The sequence below is a fragment of the Dermacentor silvarum genome, chromosome 2 (genome assembly GCF_013339745.2).
Source record: "Dermacentor silvarum isolate Dsil-2018 chromosome 2, BIME_Dsil_1.4, whole genome shotgun sequence".
NCBI classification, from domain to species: domain Eukaryota; kingdom Metazoa; phylum Arthropoda; class Arachnida; order Ixodida; family Ixodidae; genus Dermacentor; species Dermacentor silvarum.
The window spans coordinates 216,635,905-216,649,184 of NC_051155.1; the positions used below are offsets into that span (position 1 = coordinate 216,635,905).

General features: G+C 42.0%; 1 protein-coding gene across 1 annotated transcript in view; it reads left to right on the forward strand.

The window, feature by feature from the left end:
- The window catches only part of LOC119442623 (uncharacterized), a 105,607-nt gene that overhangs the window by 64,192 nt on the left and 28,135 nt on the right, over window positions 1–13,280 (forward strand). The gene's annotated exons all lie outside the window — the stretch shown is intronic.

A 13,280-nucleotide genomic window follows, 5' to 3' on the forward strand; every position in this document is an offset into this window, starting at 1 on the left:
GGGCGCTGGACTGCGAGCTACAAGTGGCGACTTCGGGCCGCCAGCCATGCGGCCAATCTAACCCACGTGTCCATGCGCCGCCTGCATGTGCCTTTACGCGTCAAAGCGTTTGCTGACAAAAGCTTGCCCTCTGCTCTGCCATGCTGTGAAACAAGAGTATCGAAGCACTTCTCGGCTCTTCTCAAGTAACTCGAGCAGCTCAGGTGCTCAATCACCTGCAGATTCGGCCCGGTGGGCGGATTGATCAAGCCACTGCGGCGTAATTCTCGCACCAAACCTGGATACAGATATAGGAACCTCGAATGCTCGCGTCGCTCGGCTTTGTACCTCCGCATGTACGTAGGTGTTTCATCGATTGTCACGTTGCGCGTCGGCGATTGACACGCGCGCGCGGTGGTATTCAGCAGACTCTCGATATCGGGTGTTGTTCACACCGCGTGGGCGCGCGTGGAGGAGGGCGGATTAAGAAAAGATGAGGATGCTATAGCCAGTGCTCGCTGGATGGAGCTGCACAGGTGCCGGCGCTCTCACGATCCTCCTCGCATTCGTGCGCGCGCCGTAGAGAGCAAAAGCGTGCATTGTATGCATTGTATCGATTAACACGCTCTGCGTGCGTGGTTGCGTGGGGTGTACCTGCATGCTTCTCGGTTGGCGGTGGGAAGATTGTGAGGGAGAGGGTATATACTGGTGGCCTCTACCGTTGGCTGTGAGAAGGAGGAGGAGTGACCAGCGCTTGACCGCGCCGACCGAGTGCTATATACATGCGTAGTCAAATTTTCTTCCGCGCCGCACGCGGACCGTGCTTTAGTCGCCACGGGGGATTTTTCTCGCCAGTGGTTTTTGTGAGAGGATGCTCATAGGCGACGATTCCTTCCGCGAGTATCTCTGCTACATTAGTCCGGGCTGGTCGTCAGGTAAGAGCAAAGCGCGATGCGCGGCCTTTTTCTTGCGCGGCTATCGCTTTGTAGGGCCACAGAGAATTGAAGTCTGAGATCGACTCGCGAACAGCTTGCGTATTATGCACCAAAGCGTATGCAGGTTTTTGATCAGTCAGCGCACAATCAACGTCCGATCCTCGAGAATGTAAGTACGCAGCCGAAGAAGTCAGTTGGCGAGCCTATATAGCATGACCGTCGCTCTAAGCTCGCTGCAGTCGAGGTGTATCGATGTGACCTGCGCCAGACTGCCTATTCGCATATATAAGATATTGTGTGAACAGTGACTTACAAGTGACGTCGTTGTAGACTGCTTTGAATCGATCAACCAACAAAGCAATCAATCGAATGTCTATTTCCAACAAAGTTTTGGGCGGACGCCCGGCCGGAGAAAAGTTATTTGGGAGTCCGTACACAAGACAGCATGTACAGTTGTTATTATTTTTCACCCTTTCACATTTGTCTTGTTCCGGCTGAAAGGATTGTAAGCGTCAAGCTCGTTAACGTGCATAAAAATGTTAATACGTACCGAGTGTTCTTGCACACGGCTTGTAGGTTGTCGCTTAAAATCGATACTGTCGTGTCGTGCAGCTGAATTCGCCTCTGAGGCGCTAAGCGCCGCCCCTGTCGCGCGCTACGACTGCGACATTTCGCACCGTGTTTGTCGTGCAACTACACAGCTTCATCCATCCGATGCAATCCGGCTGTCGAAACAGGCTTCCCCGTGCGAATACCATGGCTTAATCACTGTGCGCATTATCACAAACTGAGGTCCAGTTGAAATCGATAAAAGGAATACGTGTGTGGCAATAGCTGATGAGGTGGCTACCAGAAATGGCGCATGAAGATGAAACAGCACATGTGAATAAAGAGAACTAATCAATGTTGAGTGTAGACGAAGGGCCAGAACATTTTCCACGGCATACAAATGCCTGTTATGCCTTCCAGTCTGACATATGTCTAGGCGCAATCATGAAATTGACATCGCGATGGTCCATTTTTTTTTTTTTTTTTTTACGTGCGTTCTTTGTAAACGCGTTTGTTTAGCAGATCCATGTCGAATTGGAAGCAGCTTCTGACAGCAAGACTGAGTACGTGCGCTTCTTGTTGTTACTTTGAATCGTTGTTTGAATAACGCAAACGATACTACGAACATATGGAAAGTATATCGTATTTCAACAAACGCATCCAAATATTGCAAGTTCTTTCGCCCTAAATATCACTTATCGGTGAAAAGCGCCCGTAAAGCATTTCAGTTTTGACTGCTGCCAGATGATGGCACTTACGGTAGAGTCAGAATGGCCAAATGATTGGTTCTTTGTTTCTAGCTGGCGCAAGGGCCAAAAGTAGTACCAGAACACATGCAGATCCAGCCGTCATATTTTCCGCTCTGACTATTTTATGAGAAAGAGAATCGCCTGCTGTAGTACTCCTCATATACTACATGTCAAACGTGTACAGAGTGGAGGTTTTCTTTCTTTTTTTTTTTTTTAGATCATACAAAATTTTAAGAATCGCCTGTGGCAGATAGCGTAATTTTAATCCTTGACCTTGACTACTCGAAGCGGCGGATGTGCATTACTTGTACGAGGAATCTAAATGCATAATAGCCTAAAAAATAAAAGTTCACTAATTACCTTTTTTAAAATAATAACGTTACGGCACATACTGCAATTTGCAAATTGTAGTCCGTGAGTTTGCACGGCGTATCCACTTTGAACGAATTCTAAGGATATCACAGGTTTTGAGATATGCGTCGTGAAACTTGCGGTAAAATGCATTATTGTTCCACTTACTTTTTTTAACAAATCATTAATTCATGCATTGAAGTATAAAAGTAACTGGAACGTCCATGTATTTCGTTGCACACTTTGGGAATGAATACATCGAAGCTGGTGTCATCCTGAAAATTCGTTCAAAATGGATACGCCTCGCGAACTCACCGGCTGCAATTCGTAAATTGCAATATGTGCCGCAAAGCAAGTAATTGAAAGATAATTAGTCGACTTCTGTTAATTATTCACTTGTTCATTTCTATTTCTCGTGCAAGTAATGTCAGCCTCTTCGAGTAACCCAAATCAATGACTAGAATCATGCTATCCGCCGCAGGCAACTTTAAAATGCTGTATTATCTAAAAAAAAAAAAAAAAAAAAAACCGGTACAACCTAATGTCCGCTTTCCGGCACGTAAGCGATACATAGTCCAAAGAGCGCCAAAACAAGATGTCATTGGTCAGTGCAACTTGGATCTTCTACCGCGGCATGCTAATAATTCAACACTAATGCTGGTCGTCTTTATCTGGTAGCGGTGTTCTGTGAAAAGTGGGAGCGCGGAATATTTCTTGAGCGCGCTCCACGAGTGGTCCAGAGCGCTGGTGTAGCTTTGCCGCATTGGCGTTGCGCATGTAGGCGAAGCCCACTGTAATTTCCCATTCGGCAGTGGTGTTTAACGGTGAAGGTCATTTTCAAGAAGAGGTCTAACATCCCAGTGTCACACGGGGTATACAAGGCAGACTGAATTTCCGGGTTCTCGGGACATGCACTGTATTTTTAATACGTTAGCGTTAGGAGTGTCAAAGTGAAAAAAAAAAAAAAAGGAACTGTGTCAGTTTGAAGGGTGGAAACCCGGTCACGTGGTAGAGGTGCGATGGGAGAGCTTAGAAGAGCGTACCACCGTCACTTGCACCTCGCTTCCCGAAGAGGCAGGACGTGTGGCGAGTCAGCTCCTGAACAACACTTTGCAATGTTGTGAACGCGGTTTAAATCATGGATTCGGAATCCCGAAGAGGTGCGGCGTAATGCCGAACGCATTTCTCTCGCATTTACCGATAAATCGCCCTTCTTTTTTTTTTTTTTTCTGGAGGACTTTCTCTGGTTGTCTCAAATACAATCCGACGCAAGAGCAGTGCACATTTCGAGGACGTCCCCGGAAAGTTCGAAAAGGGACGTCTGGGCAGCTGGAAATGGCCTCTATAGACGTTCTTAAATTTATTCGTATTTTCTTGGACCGCGAAAACACAGCGCTTTCTACGAAGGCAATTCTCAGAGTAGCTCAATGTCACTGAATGCAAGAAGAGGAATCTGCGTGCCCAATAAACAGCTATAAAATGTAACATTCTTCAATATGTGAAATGATTATGAAAAGAAGTGAATTCATATTTTGGAGATAAGATTATTACCTAGCATATTTCATGATAATTGTTAAAACGTGTTGGGCTACTTTATCACACTTCACTACTTTATAACATTCTTTATTAAGTATGTAACAAATCTGAATTACATAAGTAGCAACATAAGCAGTCATTCGTTTTAATAGACATCTAAGGCGAAAGCCGTAAAAGTGAAGATGTCCTGGTGGGAATACGGTGATATTTGAAATGGCCATGAAAAGAAGTGAGTTGATATTTTATAGCTAAGAATATTACTGAGTATATTTCGTGATAATAATTGTTAAAATCTGGTGCTGGGCTACTTTAGAACACTTCACTACATTGTAACACTATTTAATAAGCATGCAACAAATCTGAATTAGATAAGTAGCAACATAAATAATTCGCTTTAATACATAAATAATACATAATAATACATAATGTAATTCGCTTTAATACATAAGTAATTCTCCCTAGATGCTCTACGCCATCTAGGGAGAAAGCCGTAGAAATGAAGATGTGCTGGCGGGAAAGCAACATGTGAACATGCACATGAAGTTACGTAAGTACTTTCGTTATTCGAACCTTACGGGACAGACGGAATTGATCGAATTATCTGGCGGCTCGAAGTAAGCAAGATGCAGAGAAATGCAGAGATGCAGGTAGTATTTGCCCTATTCTAACACATTCCTGAATAAAACGCGTGCCCACTTTCTATGCGTCCGAAATAAAAAACTAACGTTGAAATGATATTAAAAGCTCCTAAACAAAGTAGAAATCTAACACGCACCTGATTTTTTAGCAAGAAAAATGGGCAAGGGTCTAATATCAGCTTCGCCGCATGGCTTTATGAAGCCATCTTTGTCGCAATGTATCCGTGGTATGCAGCAAAGCATACAAAAGCCGCAAAGGCGGTCTGGGCTTTGTGTCCGATTGCACCGCGCGGACAATTTTCGGCTCAATTTTTCTTTAAGAAAAAAAAAGGCTTACATTACAATTGGGCAAATACCATAATCAGACATTGTGAGCTACGGTTATTACTTGAAAATCCTCCTAGGGTAGACCGATAGTAGGCAATTTTCGGCAGGAAACGACGTGTGTTCAACGCATTCACTGTCTCCTATATTCCGTTGAGACAGACGCTGCCACTTAGGGGGTCGCCATAAGGGTCCAGCGCGTGCGTGCTAACTGATCAAGTTTGAATTTTCCGGCGAACACCAATTTTAGGATTAAAATAACGAAAGTTTGGGCCCATAGAATTGAATGGGCGTCGGCCGGGATCTTCGGTCGTGATCGAATTGATCGAAAAATCGAATTAACCGGAGTCAAACTAATGTAAGTTTACCGTATTGCATGGGCAAACAGCTACTAGGAAATTAGAACTTTTTTATTATCTCATTTCACTACAGATTGTAAGGTAAAAAATAAAAATCTGTAAGACAGTGTATTTCGTCCATCGCACATTTCGTGCCTTCTGGGACAAGACGCCGTAGTACAGGGCTCAGGAAAATGATTGATAACAACCTGACTTGTGATAACACTGTTAACGAGCTTTGTTACCTTCGACCCTCTCAGAATGCAACCGCCACAGCGGTCTGCAATTGGACCCTCGACTTCGTACTCGGCAACAGAACGCCATACTATTCAATTCAATTCAGCTTTATTCAACATCTCTCAGATGTTTGGAGCACGGACAAAAAGCCTGAGAAGGCTTGACTGGGTCCGTGCACCAGGGCATGGCAAGCAGTGGTATAAGTCCCATACATGATACAAAAAAATCAATATGCAGAAAACTATACAATAATGCAAACAGTGGGCAATTATGTGCATACAGGAATTCCATAAAATATACAAAAATATTGCGAAAAATTCATTGAATTATAAATGGAAGACATCGAGAAACACAATGAGTGTTTCAACAAAAGGTAAAACATTGGAGAGTTATACATATAAGCTTCGAAGCTCATTAAAAGAGATAATTTCTACATCTGTGCTATTTTTGGCCAACTCATCTAACAAGTCGGTAGTGTGTACCTTAGCATTTGCTTACCATAGGTCGTGCGGCATTTGTCAACTTTGCATGTTTCGGGATAGCGTGTGTGGTATGTAGGGCAATTTTTTTTCAACCTCGCCAGTGATTTCAGAAGGTAAATTTTCTTATTTCTTTCCAGCTTATGTTGTCGAAGTAGTCTGAAATTGTACATACATTGTACGTTAACAATCTTCAACTTTTTGAACATGTCCTCTGTGTGACTTAAGTAATGAGCTTTAAAAACTAGGCGTATTGCACGCTTCTGAAGTGAAAGAAGTTTCTTTATATTTTCTTTTGTTATTGTTCCCCAAACTCGTTCACCGTAGTTTAGCGTGGAAGAAAATAGAGCATTGTACAGAATATTATTAACCGAAAGAGGGAATGTAGAGCAGTGTCGACGCACGAGACCAATTACTTTGGACAGCTTTTTCGACAGGTAATTAATGTGAGCATCCCAGGACAAGTTATTTGAGAAAATTATGCCAAGCGTTTTAAAGCTTTCTACAACTTCTATTTCGAAATCGTTTAGCAATAGCCGGGGGAGTTCGCAGAATTTGTTTCGTGGGTGAAACAAAATGGCCTTAGTTTTACTAATGTTTAGCTTTAATTCATTATTTGTAGCCCAGAAGTGAATGCGATGAAGTGTTTCGTTTGCACGAAAAGACAGACACGCGACATCCGAACCGGCAAAAAATAGGCTAGTATCATCAGCATATAAAATATGCTTGGCCGTATGATCAATGTTAACAATATCGTTAATGTAAAGCACAAAGAGAAGAATACCCAAAACTGCTTCCCTGTGGAACACCAAAATTAATTGGCTTTACTGAAGAAGAGCGACCATTAATCATGACAAACTGCGATCGATGCTGTAGGTGCGAAGAAATAAGTGAAAGAGCTTTCCCTCGAATGCCATAGTGCTCCAATTTTTTAATAAGTATGTTGCGATTAATATGGTTGAATGCTTTTGTGAAATCTAGAAAGACGCCAAGAACATAGTATGCTCACAGCACGGTTGTATGTACGACAGGCTATCGCCTCCAGACGATAATAGGAGATTAGAAAGAAACAAATCATCAAATACATTAGCATTGATAGCTAACATCGCACTATATTTGACTTCATCATGCAGTGACCATCCCATTTCATTGATCGTACTCAATATAGACAGCATTGCAGCTTGCAAAACTGTCCTCGTGTATGAATACATCCACGATAACAGTCGTTGCCAAGAACAGAATCCATGTTTGTTATAGCATGTTTCTACAAAATATAATGAAGAATAATGTGAGGTTTACACCTCGTTCTGCGCATTCGCGTTAGATTGGTTTCAACACCTTCTGTTATAATATTGGCTTTTCTTACTGATGGTGTCGCCGTAATCCGTTGTCTTCGTACTGCTTCATTCGGAGTGTACTCGATAAGTATGCAGAGCTGTTCATTGGAACTTTTCCAGATCATGCTCCTGCCTTATGGCAAGTATCTCTGAGCCATCCGATTTTTTCGCAGAGATCTTCCCATAACGGCACCATACATATTTCCACCCACTTTCCCGCTTTTTAGTCACAGCCATTCCGAGAAGACATTTTAGTGTTGGACATAAGTGATCATTCACACAGACAGGCGACGCTGATTTATTGCCAAAGTCGCTGTTCTTAAGGAGCAGCTTTCTCGCCTTCTCAAGCAGGGCATCCCGTTTCTGTCGCCGCATGAACTGTACAGTAATACAGCCTGGCTTGTTTCTAGCATGAACACGGTGACAAGCCTCATTGTCGTCTGGTGCAGCGCTCACCCCTGAAAGCTGTCCAAGTTTGCAAACAACAGCAGTTACATCCTCGTTAGGGCTTTCCTCGATTCCTTTAATTTCAATGTTTTTGTTCCTAGAATATTGTTCGAAGTGTTGTAAACGAGACTCCGCGTCTGCAAGGCGTTTCTTGATTCCATTGAGTTCAGCGCGTAGCTTACTATTTTCATCCGTCAGCTCAGCATTTTCCGCCTTGACGGCGTCACAATTCTGTTGAATGTCTTCAAAGACAGCGTTCATATGATCCATACTATGAAATATCATCACGAAGTCAGTTCGCAGTGGTTTCATCTGCGTGCGGAACTCCCTTTCTACAGCCTCACAGACTGTTTTTAGCTCCTGCCGTAGTTCATCCCTTAAATCATTGATTACCTTCTGCATGACCCAAGACAGTATCAGCAGGCACACACACACAAAAAAAAGGTGAAAATAAAACTAAGCAAAGGCAGCAGTGACAGCTACTACGTAGTAAGAATAACGAGGGCCAAAAATGGCACCAGCACACAAAAACCAGCGCACAATAGGCAATGCAGATGCGTGAGATACTTTGATTGCTTTGCTGCCACTGCTGCCAAAGAAGTGCACGCCCGCTGAATAGCTCCTTTTAAGCAGTCCGGTGATGCTGACAGTGCCAAAGGCCGCAGAGTCCAGGCATGCAGGTGAACCACACGTGTCCAGAGGCTGGCAGTACGCAGAAGCGGCAGACGTCCCTATGCGCTGAGACGAATCAGCGTAACCGAGAGCAGTGGCAAAATTTCCCGGACTGTTTCCTGAAGCCTTGCAGTATCCTGCTAGCTGAAGATTGCCGTGGGAACCAACAGTAAAATAGGCAATGTAGATGCGTGAGATGCTTTGATTGCTTTGCTGCCACTGCTGCCAAAGAGTTAATTCTGCTGAGAAAACTTCGAGAACCACTGCAAGTTAGGTCCACTCAAGCATGATCATTATGCTATCATTGTCACCTTATTAAATGTGTATATACCTAGATAGGTGACACAATGGACAATACCATTGGGTCACCTATCTACTTTACCTGCTGGGCAATTAAATCTACTAGCACTTCAGCATTAGCCGTGTACAATGTCAGGATGTAAAGCAGTTTTACAATTAACATGATTGAAGACCTGACGTAAATATTGCGCAACCATTGGTTCACTTGGCATTTAGGAATAACATCTCGAAAAAGAATAAGTCCCCGTTCACTAAAGTACCAACTTTTATATCAGCTGGTTGTATTCACAAAGGTATGAACTCTGCCCGTGGCTACAGGAGAGTTCCAGTATTTTTCTCCTTGAAGAAGGCTTGCAGCAAGTGAAGTCAATGAAAGGCTAGGGTCAATTAAGAACCCATTCGAAAGACAATCTACAAAAAGTACACTACAAGAGTAAAAAAAAAAATCAATAACGTTACAGCGCTATTCATCCAACTGTTTTCAGTATTTGAAATGTCTAACCTTTCTTTTCTCTTTTTTTACTTGTGTCAAATAAAAAGAGTGACTACTGGACAATGCTTGGAGGAAATCACACCACTCATACAACAGATTAGAAACCCAAAATTCACAATTTTAATACTTTTTCATGTACACAGATTTTCGTGATAAAAATATCAACATCATTCAAATTAAACACCTGCTTCCATGGTTGTAAGCCATACACAGGTCTCTTATGAAAGATGTCTACCCTTTACAAATGCGTTCACATCAATGTTTACTTAATTTTTTTTTTTTTGGTTAAGAAAAGCATGGTATTTTTCATTCTTGTTTCAGAAGGCATTGAGTATTATAACCATAGTGTCACAAACTTAATAGCTGCCATCTTACATAGATTAGGCATGCTTGACATCAATACCCTGTGAAAATGTTAGTGGCATCTTGTATACTGAATGTAAAAAAAGATTCTTTACAAAATTTAAGTACCTATTATCACAGTTGATGTAATACATTTAACTTGGAGTAGCAAATATGCCTGGAACAGCAGACTCGTCGTTATCTAAAAAGCTGGCCATCTCTACATTTGTGTGCAGTCTCAACAGTAACTGACCAGGAAAGATGCTTGTAAAGTGACATCCTGCTGTGGCTAACTACGGTTCAACTATACTTCAAGTACTGCAGTCAAGCAAAGTTATAAGATAAATTTTAACTTCACTGTTATCATAGTTATTAAAGTAATTTCAGATAGGTTCATGTAACTGAACATAACTGCGGTAGGCTATCATTGAGGTTCATTTTAACTGAAGTTAGCGTACCCATGCAAATATGGGTATCAGACTACATGTCAAAATCATGTGATTGTTCATTCTCATCATCAGTAGCATCACAGATCAACAGTCCACCAACTTCGACATATGCACGACTATTTTCCCAGAAGCAATTGTATTAGTGACAGCATGTATATAACCACATAGAAACGATTTTGTGTACATTACAACCGTTCTAAAGTTAAGGAAATTCGTATAATGGTAGCTTTTACCGCACAACTTGCATAGGTATTGTGGCCAGAGGCAAAATTATACTAAAAAAATGTGAAGCCTTTTCTATGTGGCACTATTTATGGCACCTTCACAACACATTGAAAATCTAGTCAACCATGCTGCTATTTACACTCAAAGCATAATCAGAGAGCGCACAACTGGTGATATCCAGTCACAAGCCAGCCCGGCTTGCATGTAGTCGAAGCTTGCTTCAGAAGATTCTGGTGCATGCTCACACTGTCCATTTAAGTAGAACAGCTTGGCAATTGATATCTAAAAAGCCGGCCGACTCATACAGCGTTAGCTGCTCGGCTACCGAGTAGCATTTGCATTGCAGACTGCTTTGACTCCATAGTATCACATCACTACATTGTACTAGTCTGGACAAATTGAACGTAAATTGGAAAGCATAATGTGTCACAGCTCTCATGAACAACAACTCAAGAATGCAACTTTGCATCTCTATGTATCCGGTTGCCAAGAATTGTATAGGCCCTAAAACTAAGTGTACAAACCAAATTCATGCAATCACATGGAGTGGTGAAAGTGGAAAAGATAGAATGCACCCTAGTCAGCTTCAACTTTGCATTTCATTCATCTAAGATACCATAGCTGCAAGCGCTGTATAGTGTTTCCAAGTGGCGTGTTGGAGTTTATGTCGCTATTACAAGGCTGCAAGTTCAAGACTAAGCTTGCTTCAGAACATTTTCTGCCAGATGGGAAACCCACCACTATTTGCACATTTCTTCCATATCTGCAAAGTCAGCCTACACGAATATCTGGCAGCCTCAGAATTCACATGACTTGCAGCAAAAGAAGGCATGCCATTACTATGCAATTCCTTTGCCTAAGCAAGTGGCTGCCTTCGTTGAACAGCTAGATATGCAAACAGTAGGAGGCCATAATTTTTTGCAATGGATGCTTACAAAAGCAAACCATCTCCTTCTGGTGGCTCCCTGATAAAGCACAAATGCACTTCTGAAGGCATCATAGCCGCACCACAAATGTCGAATTACCCACCCTGCAATATTGCCAGTTGCCTTGTATGCCATATTCAGTAGTCGCAAGCATTTGTTCTTGTCGAACCACAAACTCATTTCTTTTACTTCTTTTAGCAGTGGTTAAATTACAGTGGCCATTCATCCTCCTACAATACAAAAATTAACATGACATTTCTGGCACCGTTTCTTTTGGCTCAAGCCTAGAAACATCACCTTACCCAATATCTGTAAAGAGCATGCACTGTAGAGCTGCTGGTGATAAGGACTTGGCTTCTGCTAAGCCACTATGAATCGTGACTAGCCATATTTTAGGTATCAATAATTGAAGATACATTGCTGCTGATATGATCTGCTAAACTGCCAGCCATTAGTTTAATAAAAGGTCATGACCATCTTATATGCCAATATGTGTTTTTATGTGGCACTGCCTTATTAACACTAAGGGTTCTTATAAGAGAATTGTTTTTTTTAACAGGACACTTTAAACAACGCAAGGCGTACATTTGTAATGGTGCAGGAAAAGCTGTCACTATTACTGATAATAGTGTAAGTGGTGATTGACAATGATGTGCGACAGGATAGCAGCTATTTAAATTGCTGCAAGCCGCCAGTTTAGCCAAAGGTTTGACAGGATCGCTACCACTGACACCATACCAATGTTTCAGTGCGTAAACTGAAAACTTGTCTAATGCACTCTTGAAACAAGGCCTAGAAGAAGTACTGGTGCTCCACTAGTATATCACTTAATAACAAGGGACTGGAACGTTTCCCTTAAATTTAAACAAAATTGCAAAAAGTGCACTACATTGTAGATTAATTCAGTGGCATATTGCTCCGATTCTTTTCCGAAATGCACAGAAATGAATGTTTACAATTATTCACCCAAAGTAACAATATTTATGAAACAAAAAAGAAGAAAGCCATCTCATTCTTCATTGCGCGTAGCTCCTATAGTAAACTTAACATGCACCAAAAATATCCAAGTTGCTCAGGACAACTGAGAACAATATCCTCTCAGTCTTATCCACCAAAAAAGTATGGTTTCTTCAAGTTCCATTCTAGTTAAGCTGTACATCTGCTATAGCACTAAAGAATGCTGGTACTTAAAGTGGTATGTTTGCAGATTTTTTTCTTGTAGTGCAAAAAAACACACGGACGTAGAAGAAGAACGGAGACACACACAGGCGCTAACAACAACGATTTATTTCCGAGACGGACGCCACTTTTATACCCTCACTTTTTTCACTCCCTTCACAAGCACGTGTCTACTGACACGGTACATGATTGTCAAATATTCTAATATACTTGCAGACTAAGGCAAGACAACAAAGCACATGGTAAAATGATATAAAGACACTTGCAGACTAGGCAGAGAAAACTATTAGGTTTAACGAATGCGCAGGATTTCCAACTCCTTCTTGGATAGTGACAGAGACGATTTCCTAACACAAGTATCACCGAACTTTTCAATGTGAGCTCTTTCAATGATTAGACGAGTTAGTTCGCATTTGCTTCTCCCGATAATGACTGTGTCTTCGAAGCGGGGCTCGCTGCATCCGCACTTGTGACAATGACTATCGAGGAAGCCATCCGCCGCAGGCTTAACTTTATTGGCATGTTCTCTAAGCCTATCATTGATGCATCTGCCGGTTTGTCCGATATAACTCCTTCCACATTGCAAAGGTATTCTGTAAATAACACAGTTCCTGCAGTTAACGTACCCTTTTCTGTGCTGCTTTTCGCACGCATCCTTTATTGTACCATATGGTTGTTTTTGCACATAGGCTCATAAGCTTATTTGGAGCTGAGAACACAATGTCAACCTTTCCTCGACGGCCTATCTTCTTCAGGTTATGCGATAGGTGGTGAATGTATGAAATTATGGCGAAT